Source organism: Mauremys mutica, chromosome 2 (assembly GCF_020497125.1).
Source record: "Mauremys mutica isolate MM-2020 ecotype Southern chromosome 2, ASM2049712v1, whole genome shotgun sequence".
Classification (NCBI taxonomy): Eukaryota; Metazoa; Chordata; order Testudines; family Geoemydidae; genus Mauremys; species Mauremys mutica.
The window spans coordinates 173,113,451-173,131,647 of record NC_059073.1 but is presented as its reverse complement, the minus strand read 5'-3'; positions in this window follow the sequence as shown (position 1 = coordinate 173,131,647).

Genomic DNA, 18,197 nt, shown 5'->3' with positions numbered 1-18,197 from the left:
AAAGTTCCATATATTTGCAAAAATAAGATAATATCTAAATTAATTAGTGTCAGTATTAGTGCACTGAAAAGACCTGGTCTTTTGTAATTCACTAAAGCAATTTCTATTCATTTAGTTGAGCTAAGTGCTTATTGTTAAAGACAAAAGGCCCAACTGTTTGACATTGAGCTCATTATGTATGTTTAAAACATTCTGCAATTCAAGGCCACACTACTTGCAATAAAGAAGAAGCTGGTGAGTTCAGGGATTAAAATTCAGACCACACAATTCTCCTCAAAACTTTCCATTTAAACCTGATTAAAACTTTAAAACAAGGCTAATTAGATGTATCATAGTAAGTGTGTTTATGTATATATTTTTCTTTAACTGATAGCCTATCATGAGTTTAATAAAAAAATAACAGTTGGTGTTTTTAGGAAGATTTCATCATTTTAGTACATTTTAAAAGGCTATTTATTTATTTATTTATTTTAAGATTGAAACATTTTAGAAAAAAGTTACTGGTAAGTCTTCTATATGGCTGTTTGCAGAAAGAATTTCCCCTCCCTCCACCCAATGGTAATGTGTAAGTAAATATGGGATCTGCTGTGTGAAGAAAATTATTTTATATTATGTAAATAAAGCTTAATGGCTGTTTGGCCCTGTGTAATAAAAGAAAGAGAGCCAGAGAGAGAGAGAGAGATCTAACATAACAATTGATAATATGTCTAATACCTGAAACCTGATCCTACACTCCTTTTTCAGACACAACTTTTATTAATGTCAGTGAGACTTCTGACTTCAGGATCAGAATGTAACAAACAATTAGGCTCATTTTCTAACAAGCCTGTAGTATAAAGGCCAAATTAAGGGAAGTGCCAATTTCTGTGCATGGGTATGGATTTCCTTAGAGTAATAACTTTTATGAACTGGTATGCAAGCTGTATTTATGTTTTGCTAGTCTAGGCCTAGAATGTTTCTGTTATGATTGTTCACAATGTGTGTTTGCTTATTAATGGATTTATCTGTAAGTCTCTTTTACATAATATTAGTGGAAAGCAAACTAAGATTTCAATCCTGCATGGAGGCTGAAGGAGGTGTGGTAGTAAAGGCACTAGGGGACAAAAGGGTCACTCAGCACAGGGTAGAAAGACTCACCATCTTGTCAAGTATCAGAGGGGTAGCCGTGTTAGTCTGGATCTCTACAAAGCCTGCATATTTATACCTGCCTCTGGAAATTTCCACTACATGCATCTGACAAAGTGGGTATTCACCCATGAAAGCTCATGATCCAATAAGTCTGTTAGTCTATAAGGTGCCACAGGACTCTTTGTCGCTTTATATCGTCTTGTGAGGTTGAAAGTACAGATATGTGGCAATAGCTGGTCTGCAGTTCTCAGCACTGCAGCAGCAGCTTCTCAGGAAAATGGCCACTGTGTTCATTATTTCCATAGCATCGATGAGAGTTCAGCAGCACCACTGCCCCACCCATGTTTAGTCTCCATTTCCGCATCTCATATCTGTTGGGTCCTGTGCACTCATGTGGCAGAGAGGGCCGACACATGCTGGCTTGCAGAGTTGAAAATAGTTTGTGTTTCTCAGCATCTCACATTTGCTGGCTGAGCTCCTGAAGCCCAATACTACTTGCACTGAAGTACATGGCAAAATAAGGAACTAAAAAATGAGCAGGATCAGGCCTCTGGTGAGCACGTGCATGGGCACAGCTCAGCTATTGTGCAACTCCCTCCATACCCTCTACAATTCACCTGAAGACTTACAGAGTTCATGACTTCTAATGTCATTATCAAGCTGTCTGTCTTCTTGTGTACCCAAGAAAGAATTAAAAACTAAAGATTTGGGTTAAAAATTGAAATTATTTTTGTAGTAAAGGTTCTAAAATAGCCCAGGAATATGGAGATTAATAAAATAAAAGTTGTTCATTGTCAGACCCTCCCCCCTAAAGCAAAGAGAAAACAAGTGATGTGAAGTCTGTAATATGTACATTTCCATTTTGCACCACCAAAATTCATTTTAGAAAGCACATCTGTCATTGCACTCTACGGCACTATGGGCATTCTGTAAAAATAATAATAATCTTTTCAAGTTCTGAATTTAAGGGACACTTGTAAGACCTATACTTTTAAAATTAGATGAAAAACTAGCTTCATTTACTTGGGAGTAAAGAAACAGGACCGCCTTATCAGTAGCAGGATGATTTTGACTGTACTGACAATGACATGAGTAATCCATCATGTCATCAGCCCAGTGACGGATGTATCCCGCACCTCATCTCTGTATGTGTGCAGAGAGGACTATGTAGCAAGCCAGGAGGCAAGTAACACTTAACCCCTGCAAGCTTCATGTTCCTGCTGTGCTTCAGACAACCTCTGTCATGTATGAAAAGCCTAAAGAATGACAGTAAATCTATACAGACCTGCACAATCTACCATCATGACAACTACACACCACGTAGCCTTATAACACTATTAAACTGTATCATGACAGACATGTAAGACAAGGCCTGTATTATGTGCTTTGTTAAGCTACTTAAAAGGTCTTTGGAAATATTCTTTGTATACATTTTCTTTTGGTTTAGACAGTTAACAAAAGAATCCAGTTTATAAATGCTAATTCCATACATATGGCTGATTAATTATTTTGGCCCAGATTCTATCACCCTTATTCAACTTGCATAGTAGCTGATTTTGTAAGTGTAGTAAAGGGGAGTAAAGGTGGCCGAATCCAGCCCTTTACGAATATCATCTGTGTTTTAATGTTATTTTAAGTTGACAGCCACTGTAACAGAAAATTGTAATTGTCTCCTGTTCAAATTTATAAGCTTCTTTCTTCTAAAATATTCATTTATATTCCAACTTTCTGACACACACCCCCCATACAGACACAAAACATTGAAATTTGAGAGTCAGGGTTTTTTTAAAAATCTGAGCATTATATTTCATTGACTCAGTGGCCTGTCTACAGAACTGTAACGGTTATTGGTTAACATTGAAATGCTGTAGGAAAAAACACAAATAAGAGCGCCCTATTCAACATTCCTTGCTCATGCCCAGGAATGAAGGGTAAAGGGGCCCTAAATAACAAACTTATTGAATACATTCCTAACTTTTCATATATAAGCTTTTATAATTTTATTTTTCCTCCTTTTGTTAACATACAACAAGCTTCTCTTGGGTCGAAAAGAAAAGAAAAGAAAAAAGAAAAAATAGCTGCTTGAATAGCAATATGGTTAGTTCATGTATATGCAAGAAAAAGATCTTTTCACACCTTGATGAAATTAACATAAATTTAAATACTAATGAACTGGTACAGACCAGTGAAGAATACCAAGGACCACATTCAAACTGACTTATATCCCTATGAAACAGGTCTAATTTCCAGGGACATGTGACATAATTATTATATGCCTTTATTGCACAAGCTGCTGGATCTACAATCCAAAATAGTTTGCAGATGGATAAAGAAAACTGACTCTTTACCAGTGAAACATTACATCTAATGGGTATTATTTTCCCTCTTCGATGAAATCACAATGTACAGTTAAGTGTCAAAAATCCATAGACAGGCAATACAAGTAGGAGATGTGTATTAGGTATTATTCACTGATGCCATTAGGAAAAATCTTGAACAAATTTGCAGTAAAGCTATCGTGGTGAGGCTGAGAGATAAAGAAACCATCACAACTTCCAGTAAGTAGCTTTCAGTAGCAGTCAGCAGAAGCACAGCAGAAATCAGGAATGGTTAATCTGCTCTATTCTTTTCTGCCTCCTGACCACATATGCTGTGTGTGAAGCAGCACAACAGGAGCCAGTGCAAAACAAACTTGCACATTGGCAGATGGTAATGTATTGCTATGCCTTGCACTGTGGAATTTCCTTTTCACACTATTACCACTATTTGCCTCATCTCCTTATTGTGTACTAGGTTTGTCTTATTTTAGTGCTGTTGGGGTCATTTGTAGCTTTCGAAGCTGGATTTGTCTGTGTTTGCTCTGCTTTACAGGCAGATCAAATCAGGCTTTTTTGTTCTCATTTGATGATTTCACCTCTTCCCCAGACTACACTTCCTCTGCTTCCTTACATCCCCTTTACTTACCCATCTAGATCCTACGCAAAGACCTATTGAATTCAATAGATAGACTTCTACTGCCCTATTGCCCTATTCACTTTCACTGCCACATTTCCTGAGGACCTTCAAAGGCCCTGACTTCTGTGCCTCTACAAGGAGTTTTGGTTCCACAATGCTCTTCTCTTGCAAAACTTACTTGCTGTTTGTTTGTTTGTTTTTTAACATGTCAAATACAAGATGCACCAGCAATTAATCAAGGATTAGAATACAGTAAGTTTCATATAAATGAACAGAAAATCTAACAAAACATTAGTAATGATATTGAAGCTATATGTAATTCAAGTTTATGAAAGCTCAAGAGCCAGTGGAGCTGCAGAAATGGAAGGTAACGTTCAAAATAAGGAAGTTTGCACCAGTTCAGATAAAATAGGAAACAACCTAATCATTTGCACAAAACTCTAATCTATTTCTGAAAAAGGTGGGGGGTTTTTTCATTATCTTTTCATCTTTTCATATGTCTGCACTGCCTGGTTTTAGTCAGGACCAGAAGGGTAAATACTGAAATAATGTGAGAAACAGCATTTAGGAAAAAAAGAGTGCCAGCAATTTCTTCAGTGACAATGAATAATTTCTTCAGCTATCAAAAAGTGCTATACTACATGATATGCTACTGCATGTCAGTTGACCCATCCCTGATGCTTCATCTACTGACCCAAGATGGTATATTTGCTGTTTTATCCTTGCTAAAGCTAATGGAAAGAACACTTTTCCTAAAAAGTACTTTCCTATATTCCATTGCAAATCATGATATGCTGCTTTGTCTTATTTATAATAATCACCTAAGTCTATATTTTGCCATCAGGATATATTTGCACTCATATCAGATTATGTTAGAATAATATGCAATGGCCAAAGAAGCAAGATTACACTGAAATCAGTATGATTTGCTATTACAAGCAAATTCTTCAAAGTGCAGCTTGTTTGTCGGAAGTTGGAGAGTGTAGACTCTTTTTTAGACTCAGTTAACAGAAGTTCTAATCTCATCTCCAAACTTAGGTCACTTTCATCACTATGCATCACCAAACACTCTGTATGTAATAAACCCAACACATGATTCAGACTCCCCTCCTCATGTTAAGTAGCACTTTACTCCTTGAGTGGCAAGGTACTACACATCCTGAGCAACGGCAGCAGAACTGAGTGTCTAGTTAATATAATATAGGAAAAAAATAGATTTCTGTTCAATGAAATATGCAGAGTATATTTCATATAAAATATATTCTGAGTATAATAAAACAAAACAGTGGAATAAATATTGTATGAAGTATAATGACAAATAGAAAAGAATATCTCAGCTCTCATGTTATATCATAACTTTCAGATTCTGACACAAATGACTGTATGGGCCCCTTAAGCAGAATCCATGCTGAAGAATGGGGACAGTAGAAAATCTCTCTGAAGGGGGACAATAGTAATAGGCCTCAGAGTTGGTGGGGGGAGGTAGATAAAGCCTTTAGATAGATAGATAGATAGATAGATAGATAGATAGATAGATAGATAGATAGATATAATTCCATCACAGTGGACTATTTTTCAAAACAAACTAATCTGAATTTATTTCAATATACTGTCTATTTTGAATTTATTCATGACATGGGGTCAAACTGTGATACTCGTATTGCATTGAATAGTCTTACACTATGAGGATTCCTATATAAATCAGTGGGGCTGCTTGTGGTGTCAGATAGCTCTCAGAGTGACTAAGGCTACTAATATCCAGCCCTTGACCTTCCTTCTATCAACTTATAAGATATATTTTAACCCACTTATACTTTTGGCATTTACAACATGCCTATAAATTAAGCCAAATCCTACAAACACTTACACATGTAATTTTACTTACTTGTATAATCCCAGTCAACTCAGGGACATTTCAAATGCATAGTTACTCCTATGTGTAACATCCTGATCCTGCAGTGACTCACATACATGCTTAGCTTATTAACTCAATGGGTCTATTCATATATGTAAACTTAAGCACATATGTAAGTGTTTGCAGGATTGAATCCTGTAATTGTAGTTAACAAGTAGCAGAAAATATTTTTAATACTCAAAAAAATCTGATCCAACATTTATATTAAAAATCCATTTAGCACAAAGACAATAAAGCAAACAATGTATTCATTTAGAACTATCCCATTTTTCAACAGTTAAAACCTGCCCTTGGGTGAATATGTGGGTTCCCATAGGCTTCAGCATGAGCTGCAAGTAAAAGGCAGAATTTAGCTCTTAGAAAGTAAACATGGGAGGAAGGAAGGAAGAATAAAAACATTAATAAAGGTGCTGGAAGGCAGAATTTCCCAGTGAACTAGGTCTAAACTTGTTGAGTGTTCTGTAGATTCTCCTTCAATCCTACCCATTTCTTTCTTTTGAAATGTGTTTTGCTTGATGTGAGCTGAAAAAGATAAATGTTCGGACTTTACAATTGTAATTCTTCTTTTGCCTCGAAATAATATGGCTATATTAAGGCCTAAGTAATTAGATTCAGTCTTAGAAGGAGATTCATTGATTCCAGTGCAAAGGTCTGCAAAATGCCCTGCTTCCTAACCAGGAATGTTCCCAGTGGAAAAGGTCCTTTCTGGGTGTGTGAGCCTTCAGCAGAGGACTCTCAGCATAGGGGGCATTCTAGAGTAGGTAAAGAGCATGAGAAGGAGTGACTGTTTGGTGCCACTGCAATGGCCAACCGAATATTTTAGTTATTACAAAAACAAATGTCAGGAAATTCAGAGTTAGGGATGGAAACCATTGATGTCGAAATCAGGGATGCATGACTTTGCATCATCATCCATAAAATTTAAATAGTCAAACTCTTGAAATGCTCTTTTAAAGTAACAGCACAAACCTTACACAGCCTTTAGCTATAAGTTTCTGATTACTATTAACCCAGAAACCCTGTGTTATAGGTGCTGACTTTTTATTTTGCTGTGGGGGTGCCCCACACTAGCCCTGCCCCCTTCCCTGAGGCCTTTCCCCCACTCTGCCCTCTCCCCTGAGACCACCTGAGCGCCTTCCACCTGCTCCTTTCCTAGGGAAGCGAGGGGGAAAGGGAGCAGATAGGAGCGAGTGGCAGGGCAGCCCTGCTCAACATCCTGCTCAACATCCTCACAAGCTGAGTCTAAGATCCCACTGCATTTAACATGGACAGAGGGTGGCTATATCATTCAACAAGAACCCTACTATGGTAACTGATATACACATCAGAGTTGGGTTAAATTTCTTTTATGTAGCAACTAGTAGAGTTTCCTTGCCAGCAAAAGGAGGGTAGGTAAAGGGCAGAGTTCAGGTAGATATTGTTACCTTAACATATCATTTCCAAACTTTCAGCAATTTAGGAATTAAAGAACAAACAAACAAACCATTGATGCAAATTGCTGATTGGCAAATTTTTAATTTGTTGAATAACAACATTCTAATACAATTATTGTAAATTAATTGCCTGATTATGACCTTAAAGCTGTCTTAAAATTTTTGATTGGAAATTGTATTCTAGAAGGGGTGGTGGTGGTAAAAGGTGCTGGATAACACTACATTTTGTCTGAATTCTGTAGTAAACCATATATGGCTTGAAACCACTCCTGCAGTGTGATACACAACAGTACAATATAAAGCTGTAAGCATCACAATGCCAGCTAAACTATAAATACCCATAGAGATGAGGAGCACATAGGTAACCATGCCAGAAATCCATATGCGCTGCTGCTGAAGATTAAAGCATGGCTCTAATGTTGATTTTGGAAATATATGTTATTACATGATGTGATAGAGACCAGTTAAGGAGAGAAGACAAATTCTAAAAAAATTTGAGAAGAGGAAAACAATAGCTGTTAAGAGAAATGAGAGAAAAAGGAAGAGATGATGTGTGCTAAAACTAAAGGGAAATGTTGTTATGTGTATTTCCATCCCAACCACCTTTACCCTCTGTCCACAAATTATATCTATATTGATTCATTATATATCTGAGACCAGTTTGGGAGAGGATAGAAGAAGGATACCTTTGTATTTGATTGATTCAGTCAAACAATACTCAGACATACTGAAGAAAAGGGCACTGATCATCACTATTAACAATTACACCTCTACCCCACTATAACACGACCCGATATAACATGGATTTGCATATAGTGAGGTAGCAGCAGGGCTCCGGCAGTGCTTTAAAGGGTCCGGGGCTCCAGCTGCTGTGGGGAGCCCCGGGCCCTTTAAATCATTGCTGGAGCCCTGCCACCCCTACTCCAGGGCTGCAGCAGTGGGGCTCCACCAGCGATTTAAAGGGCCTGGGGCTCCCCACAGTGGCTGGAGGCCAGAGCTCTTTAAATCACCACCGGAGCCCTGCCACCCCTACAGGGTTTCAACTATAACATGGTAAGGATTTTTGGCTCCCCACAACTGTGTTATAGCGGGGTAGAGGTATACCATAAGTCTGATCTCACAGGAGGAGACTCTGAAGATGTTACCAATACAACATCCCCAGTATTATTTTAATGTACCATGCAATTTCTTCTGCTGTTGGAACAAGAGTGGATCTGAAACATCTAGTGGCAAAATACCCTGAAATTCAACTTTGAACAATGTAATTTTTTAAAACTTTGTCACAACTGCTATGTATAAGGACAGCTGATGTATTTTCTAGAGATGGGCTTTGGTGGGAATCTTTGGAATCGCAAAACTTCATGCATAGTTTTTTTTATCTTCCTAATGACAGAACTCAAACCACCCTCCTCTTACTCAGATCCTGCATCCTCTGTCAAACTTATTTCTTTCCAGGGCCTCATCACACTCACTTTTGATGTCTTTGGCAAAGGGGTCCAGGGACCTTCATCCATTTCTCTTATTCCAAGGCTAGATAGGGTGGGGTAACAAATGGCCACTTTCTCCACATTGGTCTTTTTAGAGGAGGGTGATCCCAGAGAAAAGCTTTAGCATTAGCTGCTAGAATCAGTAAATATTTACCTCAGGCATGTGACAAGGTATTAAAATTTTGTAACACCAACCCATTTCAGGTGACTGGAGCAAAGTTCAAACTGTTTGCATCACTTTTGTGGTTTCATACCTCTATTACAAAGTACTTCACCCCCACACAAAAGCAGGAAGCTCAGTTTACCTGCTGAAGCTGGTAGGTGAACTACATACCATCCTTGCAATTATTCAAGGGCTTGTGGCCTCTGGAGGTGGCTAGAAGAGGGAGAAGACTGTTATTTTTAGCTGCCTGTGAAGGAGGACAGATAGCATCTATTCCCACAGAATACTTTATGGATAAAAAGAGGGTAGCTCAGACCTGGCAGCTTGGTTCTTTGAAGGTTCAGTGGAAGATGCAGCAAGGTTATCTGCCCCCGTCCAACTTTGAATATCAGGAAAGGGGATGAAAATTGCTGGATTTCTCTCTACAAAGATACCCGGAGGGGCCTGGAAGAAACTGGTGATTTGACTTACGTGGAGTAGTGCAAGGCAGGGCCTTATCTGAGTGGGAACAGAGAAGCTTGTAGTAGGCAAGGTTACTTGTATTACTAACCCCGAATGGACAAATATCATGAGTCAGGCCTCCCAAAATTTTTTATCACCTGTTCTAAAATTGGCTTAGAAATCAAGAGATTTCAAAATAGCTATACGTTTGGGGTTCTTGTTATTTGTCTTCTGGCTTTGAGCCTTTAGGATACACTTGGGTCATTTTGTCAATTCATGCTGACATTCATAGAAGAATTCCATCTAAAACAATGAATTTACTAGAATATACTTATGGATGCTTAGATGGAAAAAATTGTTACTGTCACAATTGTTATAGTATAAGAGGGGTAGCCGTGTTAGTCTGGATCTGTAAAAGCAGCAAAGAGTCCTGTGGCATAGACTATAGGTATAAGGTGCCACAGGACTCTTTGCTGCTTTTACAATTGTTATAGTTACTATCTCTTGTAATTTTTAAAGACCTAGAACTTTTGTAGGGCAAGCATAATCTAAAGAGTTTGTAGCACATACTACCACATGCATTTTGTTAATTCCAGATAGAAGAATGTCCTCCCCAGTCTCCAGTTGAGGAAAAGAGAGTAGGATTTTGGACAGATTCAGAAGTGTGCCTATAGTGAGCTGGGGCATTGAGCAAGGTGGAGGGTAATGGATCTACCTTAGGTATGGAGTCAATTTTGAAAAAAAGATTATTGCAAATCGACTGGTTTTTTTTCATTCCCCTCTTGCTCTCCTCCCCACATTTCTTTCCATAGCCAACACCTCTGCAGCAGATGTGAACATCTGAGTAATTGCAATCTGCAAAACACATTACATGCCAAGTGCTTTAAAATAAAAAGCAAGCTTGCTTTACTGGATAATTTTCTCCAACTTGCCAGCTGTTACAATTACACGTAGTAACTGTAACTTGTTTCTTACAGTTTAATAGAAGAGCAAGTTTAGAATGTATTTTGATTAGAGCTCCCCCACAAGTGGATATCCAATCTAACTTTCAAAGTCACAAGGGTTCCTTCTGGTCAATAATTAATTTAAATAATTACTGTATTTTTTTTCTTTCTATAGCTATTTTCACATTAAGGTGAAGCACACAATTATGTAAATGGAGAAACTGATTTATCATTCAAAAAGTCATTCTTCATAGGGACACATTAAGGTGATAAAAATCAATGACAAGGATTGTAAATTGCCTGGGAGGGTTCAAAACAGATTCAAGATAAAGGAGAGAGAAAGATTAAGTCAAGACAGTATCTAATGCTTTTGCCAAACACTTCAGCCTCACCCTATTTGACGTTGATCTAATAGTTGGCCATTTAATTTTCAGGTCCCAGTGCCAATCTTTTGTCACCTCTGTTGCCCCATATCAAACTTTCAGGAAACAAAACCCCAAAAGCAGACAATCAATAATGAGATCAGCAGATTTTATCTTAAGAGAAACAGGACTTGTCTGCTCTGTTTGTGGAAGGTTGTTTCTCTGAATGCTTCAGCCCTGGCTGCTTGTCAGTAAGTGACTGTGATGTGCACAGCATGATTGAATGAGTGAAGATAAAGTCACAAGAAAATGTGACACTGGAAAGCAAAACATATAAACCAAAGGGTGAAAATGTGCTACACCATGTGTGGCCACACCATTCTCAACATACCCTACCCAATGTATAATTCAGTACAATTCTTTAACTTTTAGATCCCAAATTGCTTTCTTACATTCAACTGCATTATTACCTTATCATATTATTGCCTTGTGTCACACAATTACTAGGCTCCAAAATATATATTAAAAATATTTCTCCAGATTAGCACTTTCTTTGTTACTAGTCATGAGTTATTGCATTGTTTTATGTGTATTAGTAAGATTATTGACCTGTGAGCCTACTCATTCTTCTATTTGAAAACTATTTCTAAAGGAAGTGGCAAAAGAGCAGTGAAAGCATTAGCAGAGTGATTTAAAACTTCTCTGGAAATGACTTTTTGTTTCTGTGTCTATGGACCCAACAGGGAACCTACTGAACTGATTTTTTACACTCAATATTTCAGATACCTCATTGCTAAATGGTGTGAAATACTGCCTTTTGGTACTGGTCTTTCTAGTCCCAAGAAACATACCATTTTTACTTTTCTAGTCCAAAAAATAGTTATGGCACATGCACAATGTCTATTTTCATAACATATTATAGCATTTGACAGTACAGCTTTATTGAAAAAATGGAAAGGGCCTGCCAATGTGATAACCTCGTTTTCCCATAGAACCTTTTCCTTAATTTCAACAAAATGATACCTGAATTTGTTAGAAACCCACATTTGTTACAACAATGGGTATATTTTTAATAAATCTTAATGTTAGCACCATCAGTTTGAATGTAGAATTGTAATGCCCTCCTTCAACCCTGTCCCTAAAGTCATACTTAGTCTGGGCACCACATTGTGGTTGGTAGGCTGGAACTAGACATATCCAGTTATTTTTAATATCACCGGATCTAAAATTAATATATTGTTTTTTTCTTAAGTCCAACATAAAAACTACCAAATATTTAAATAAATAATCATTAAAAGAAACATTTAATATAAAATATTTCATTAAAACAGGAATTGCTTATTTGAATCCCATGAAGTAAGTGTCAAATTCCCCAATATTTAACCATAATGAGTTGCTTTTATATTACCTAATTTTACTCTGATTTGCCTCAGTATTGGAGGTTTGAGAAAGAACTATGAATTATTCTAACATGTTCAATGCTTGTTTTTAATATTACTATTATACAGTAGGGTAGCAATGGCTGTAATAGTGGCCCTGTCTTGATGTGTGTGGGGTGGGGTGGGTAGGTGGGTGTTTCCGTCAAGTTAGCTTAACATGTTTGAGAAACCCTGTTAAAATGAAGGCTGTAAGATACAACATGGCAGCTTCCAATATGTTAGCCTGCATCTTAACAGGGCTTTTTAACTGTGTTAAAATAACTCGACTGAGCTAACATGAATGAAATATGCCCCCTTTTTGTTCATCAAGACATACCCAGTATGTGAGCTTGGGAAGTCGGAGGGCAGGAATTACAAGTGCTAATGCAGACCTGAAATATATATCAAATATTGACTGCTTGAATTCCCATCCTGAATTTCCTATGCTCCTAATTTATACTTTTCTTTATAGATTATTTTTACTTAAGGGAAACTATACAGCTTCTTCCAGATCTTTAAAAATGTCTCTTTCTGATTGTTACTCTAAGATGAATGATGATTTGAAGAAGAATTTGTGCCCTGAGCAATGACCTTGGTGGCCTCTTTGTACATTACAATTCCAAAGGAAATCACAAAAGAAGATGGGCTTACTGTAGTTAATGAGATTCCTCACCAAAAACACTAATCTGGGTTAAAACTAAAAGAATGCTGATAAGGATATTACAGCTCAGATTGAGAACAAGAAAGGTGCACTGCTAAGATCAATTGTGGATATTAGGCGGTAGTCTTTAATCATTTTTAATAATATCTATCAAAATGGATGTTTGAGACAAAGCCTCTTAGATGAGGAGCTGCTAAAATGGAATAAAACATACCATTTTTACTTTTTTATATTGTACCAGGTACAAATCAACCAATATTAGCAGAAGTTTAACATCACTTTAAAAGAAAGAGATTGACCTACTGAGAAGGTACATGAGTAAATGTGTAGCAATACACTGATTATTACTGTTTCCCCTCAGGCAAATACCTCTCTCTTAAGCATGTGCTTCACTGGAACATTTTGTTTTATTACCTTGTGAGATAAGTGGGGAAAAAAGCCTTTAGTACCTGGGGAATTAAAAAATTCAGACTTGTCATATCAGTGTCTGTTCTCAATTTCATGCAGGGTGCATAATTATAACCATGTTTAAATTGAGCCCAGAAGAAGGAAGGGTTCAAGTGCAAATTAATTTCAGATTATCACAACAAAGGCAATCAAATCTCAACAAGCTTGCCAGCAAAATACTTTGCAAAGGTCCCCAGGTCCCTTCCCACCCCCAACTTACAACAAAGACCTTTCAGCTCAAATTAAGCTAATGATCTAATACAACACTTCTGTCTCCCTTTCTGGGTTTTATTATTTACTCAGATGAATGTATCACTCCAGTGAAAAATGGAAAAAAGAGGAAGAAAAGGTGGCATCGAAAGGTCAGTGTTTAGTATCAGTAAAGTGACAAAATAAACAGTCAACAGGCCTGACATGGTCTGCACGTCGTCAAATTGTCTTATTCTGTGGAAACTATCAGAGTAAATTGACAGTGCTGAAAGAACCTCGCATTTATCTGAACCCCTTCTCATACAGGCAGAATCCAAAACCAAACAGCATGGCTCACCTCCTCCACCTATCTATCAGCACAGCTTTTATATAAATCCAACATCTCACTCTATCCTATGGGAACCTGCTGGGGAATGAAGGGAATCAAGTGCTGAAAAAATTCAAGTCAAGCCTCATTACCTCCTCATTACCTTTGCAAAAGTGGAGTGAGAGGAAATTTTATCTAGGGAACAGAAGCTTGGGAATCTCATTGAGAGTTCTGTCTGGTTATTGCACAGCCAACCATGGAGCTCTGCCTCTGTGGGATTAAAGTTTTCTTCCCATTTCTCTATAGTAATGATCTACTCATTATGGTTTTTAAGGTAAATTACCATCACTTATCATTATGCCAGTCACTAAGTAAGCAGAATTAAACAAGGATTGTCATACATACCCTTTGCTTTTCTTTCTCACCAATTATCATGTGGAAATAAAGAAATACATTTTACAGTTGCATTTATAATCCTATATTAATTATATTTTCCCATTTGTATTTGATTACAGCTCTAGGGCAGGCATATTACATATAAATACAAATATAAATAGGTGTTTGTAAAAATAAATAGAATAGTGACTTTGGGAAAAAAAGTCCTCGGAACATAATTTATTTTATGCAGTATATTTTCACTAAATTTCTATTTTAGGGTTTTGTGTAGGGTCCTGCGCCATAGTATCTAAGAACTATTCATCTTACAACATTTTAAATTGATTATTGTAATGTGCTATTTAATTATTAAACTAATCTTTGTTGTTTTTAAATAATTTCTCTCAACAGTTTCTCCTTTAGTATGCAAATTTTTGATGCAAATTTTAAAAAAACAAAACACATTTATTCTGTTTTGAGCTATTTGTGAAGCTTTTCAGAAATGTAGTTTTCCGTGCATGTTTTTTTGCATACACAATGCAAAAGTTGAACTCCATTTTATTTTTTCTCCCCATTCTCTGGATATCAACCAAAATTTCAATGCAGATATATCTGGTGCACTTTTGAATTCCAAGGTGAATTTATTGGGCTTTACCACCTGCTTGAGGTCACATGTTTCATTTTCAGGATTTCTGATTGGCTCCTGAGAGCAGTAGTGCTGTTAGCTGAGGGTATGTCTACACTACGGGATTATACCGATTTTACAGAAACTGGTTTTTTAAAACAGTGTATAAAATCGAGTGCACGCGGCCACACTAAGCACATTAATTCGGCAGTGTGCGTCCATGTACCGAGGCTGGTGTCGATTTGCAGAGCGTTGCACTGTGGGTAGTTATCCCATAGCTATCCCATAGTTCCCGCAGTCTCCCCCGCACCTTGGAATTCTGGGTTGAGATCCCAGTGCCTAATGGGGCAAAAAACATTGTTGTGGATGGTTCTGGGTATAGCCTCACCCCTCCCTCCGTGAAAGCAGCAGACAACCGTTTTGGGCCTTTTTTCCGGGGTGAACTGTGCAAATGCCATAGCACAGCAAGCATGGACCCTGCTGAGCTCAAGACAGCAATCATGGACTTTGTAAAAACCTCGCGCATTATCGTGCCGTCTATGCTGAATCAGGACCTGCAAAACCAGGCGAGGCGGAGGCAGCTACGGCAGTGCGGCGACGAGAGTGATGAGGACATGGACACAGAATTCTCTCAAACTGCGGGCCCCTGCGCTTTGGAGATGTTGCTGGTAATGGGGCAGGTTCTAGCCATTGAACGCCGATTTTGGGCCTGGGAAACAAGCACAGACTGGTGGGACCGCATACTTTTGCAGGTTTGGGACGATTCCCAGTGGCTGCGAAACTTTCGCATGCGTAAGGGCACTTTCATGGAACTTTGTGACTTGCTTTCCCCTGCCCTGAAACGCCAGAATACCAAGATGAGAGCAGCCCTCACAGTTGAGAAGCGAGTGGCAATAGCCCTCTGGAAGCTTGCAATGCCAGACAGCTACCAGTCAGTCAGGAATCAATTTGGAGTGGGAAAATCTACTGTGGGGGCTGCTGTGATGCAAGTAGCCACTAAGCTGCTGCTACGAAAGGTAGTGACTCTGGGAAATGTGCAGGTCATAGTGGATGACTTTGCTGCAATGGGATTCCCTAACTGTGGTGGGGTGATAGATGGAACCCATATCCCTATCTTGGCACTGGAGCACCTGGGCACCCAGTACATAAACCTCAAGGAGTACTTTTCAATGGTGCTGCAAGCACTGGTGGATCACAAGGGACGTTTCACCAATATCCACGTGGGATGGCCAGAAAGGGTTCATGACGCTCGTGTCTTCAGGAACACTACTCTGTTTAAACGGCTGCAGCAAGGGAATTATTTCGCAGACCAGAAAATGACAGTTGGGGATGTTGAAATGCCTGTAGTTATCCTGGGGGAACCAGCCTACCCCTTGATGCCATGGCTCATGAAGCCATACACAGGCAGCCTGGACAGTAGTCAGGAGTTGTTCAACTACAGGCTGTAGAATGTGCATTTGGCCGTTTAAAGGCGCGCTGCACATTACAGACTCGCTCAGACCTCAGCCAAACCAATGTCCCCTTTGTTATTGCTGCTTGCTGTGTTCTCCACAGTCTCTGTGAGAGTAAGGGGGAGACCTTTATGGCGGGGTGGGAGGCTGAGGCAAATCACCTGGCCGCTGATTACGCGCAGCCAGACACCAGGGCGATTAGAAGAGCACACCAGGAAGCGGTGCGCATCAGAGAAGCTTTGAAAATGAGTTTCATCACGGGCCAGGGTACGGTGTGACCAGGGGTGAGCTGGAGCCGGTTCGCACCGGTTCGCGCGAACCCGTTGTTAAATTTAGAAGCGGTTTTAGAACCGCTTGTTAACTGGCTTCCCTGCGAGGGAAGCTTGGATGGGCTCTGCCTGGGAAGCCTGTAATTCCTCCTCCCGGCCGCCGGGGGGCGCTGTGCTGTGCTGCGAGAGCCATGTGAGCTGCCTCCTGGCCCTGTTGCTGCTCCTGCTCTTTGGACCTCTGGCCCTGGGGCTCCTGCTGCTGCCCCGTGAGTCCCCGGGGGGCTGCTCCCAGCCCCCCCCCCGTGTGAGTGTCTGCGCCCCTCCCCCGCCTTCCCTGCCCCCAGCCAGCCCCTGCCCCACCCCCTGCCCCCAGCCACCAGCCCCCAGCCAGCCCCTGCCCCCCCCACCACCCCCTGTCCCCAGCCAGCCCCTGCCCCACCCCCTGCCCCCAGCCAGCCCCTGCCCCCAGCTACCCCCTGCCCCCAGCCACCCCCAGCCAGCCCCTGCCCCCAGCCGCTCCCTGCCCCCAGCCACCCACAGCCCCCAGCCAGCCTCTGCCCCACCCCTGCCCACAGCCACCCGCAGCCACCCCCTGCCCCCAGCCGCCCTCTGCCACCCCCTGCCCCCAGCCACCCCCTGCCCACAGCCACCCCCTGCCCACAGCCGCCCTCTGCCACCCCCTGCCCCCAGCCACCCCCTGCCCACAGCCGCCCCCTGCCCCACCCCCTGCCCACAGCCACCCGCAGCCGCCCCCTGCCCACAGCCGCCCCCTGCCCCCAGCCACAGCGTGGCTCCCAGCGCTGTAAGCTAATCCCCACGTGGAGGTGGAGTACCTGCAGTGCTGGGAGAGCTCTCTCCCAGTGCTGGCGCCACGACCACACTCGCACTTCAAAGCGCTGCCACAGGAGCGCTCCCGCGGCAGCGCTTTGGAGTTTCGAGTGTAGCCAAGTCCTCAGTCTTTCAACTGCACCAATCCACTCTCAGCTTCACCTAGGCCAAGGGCACAAAGGCACTCCCTCTCATCTAGTCATCACGGAGAGGAGAAGCCAGCCACATTCACATCTACAAAGCAGCCACTTCTCCCATGTACTGTAAGCAGGAACCGAAGGAGGCTTGGAGCACTTGGACCACACTACCGAAGGGATTGATGATCAGAGATAGTGGGCCCAGAGCCCTAGGAAACTTTACTCCAGTGGATGCAGAGGAGAGTGCAGTAGTTGCCCCTGAATGTCTGCTTCTGCAGAGTCTGGGGAACATGAGGGGAAGAAAGGAGGGTAGGGAGACCCAGAAGGGACCTCCTTAAAGATATAGGAAAAGGAAGAAAGAGCATGGGACCCTTGAGGAATCCTTTCTGCAGACCAGCTAACCCAGTGGTCCCCAAATTTTTCAGGGTCATGAACCAGGAGTGGGGCCGGGTGCAGAGCTGTGGGTGGGCTGCAACTGGGGGCCAAGGCTGGAAGTAGTCATTGAGGGTGGGACAAGCAAATCCTTCAATCTAAGAGTAAAGATGTTAAAGTGAGTAAAAGAATTAGGTTATTTTTAGTTAATTATATCTTTGTGAAATAATGGACCAGTGGGAGCAAGAACATTTTTGGGAGGTGGCAAG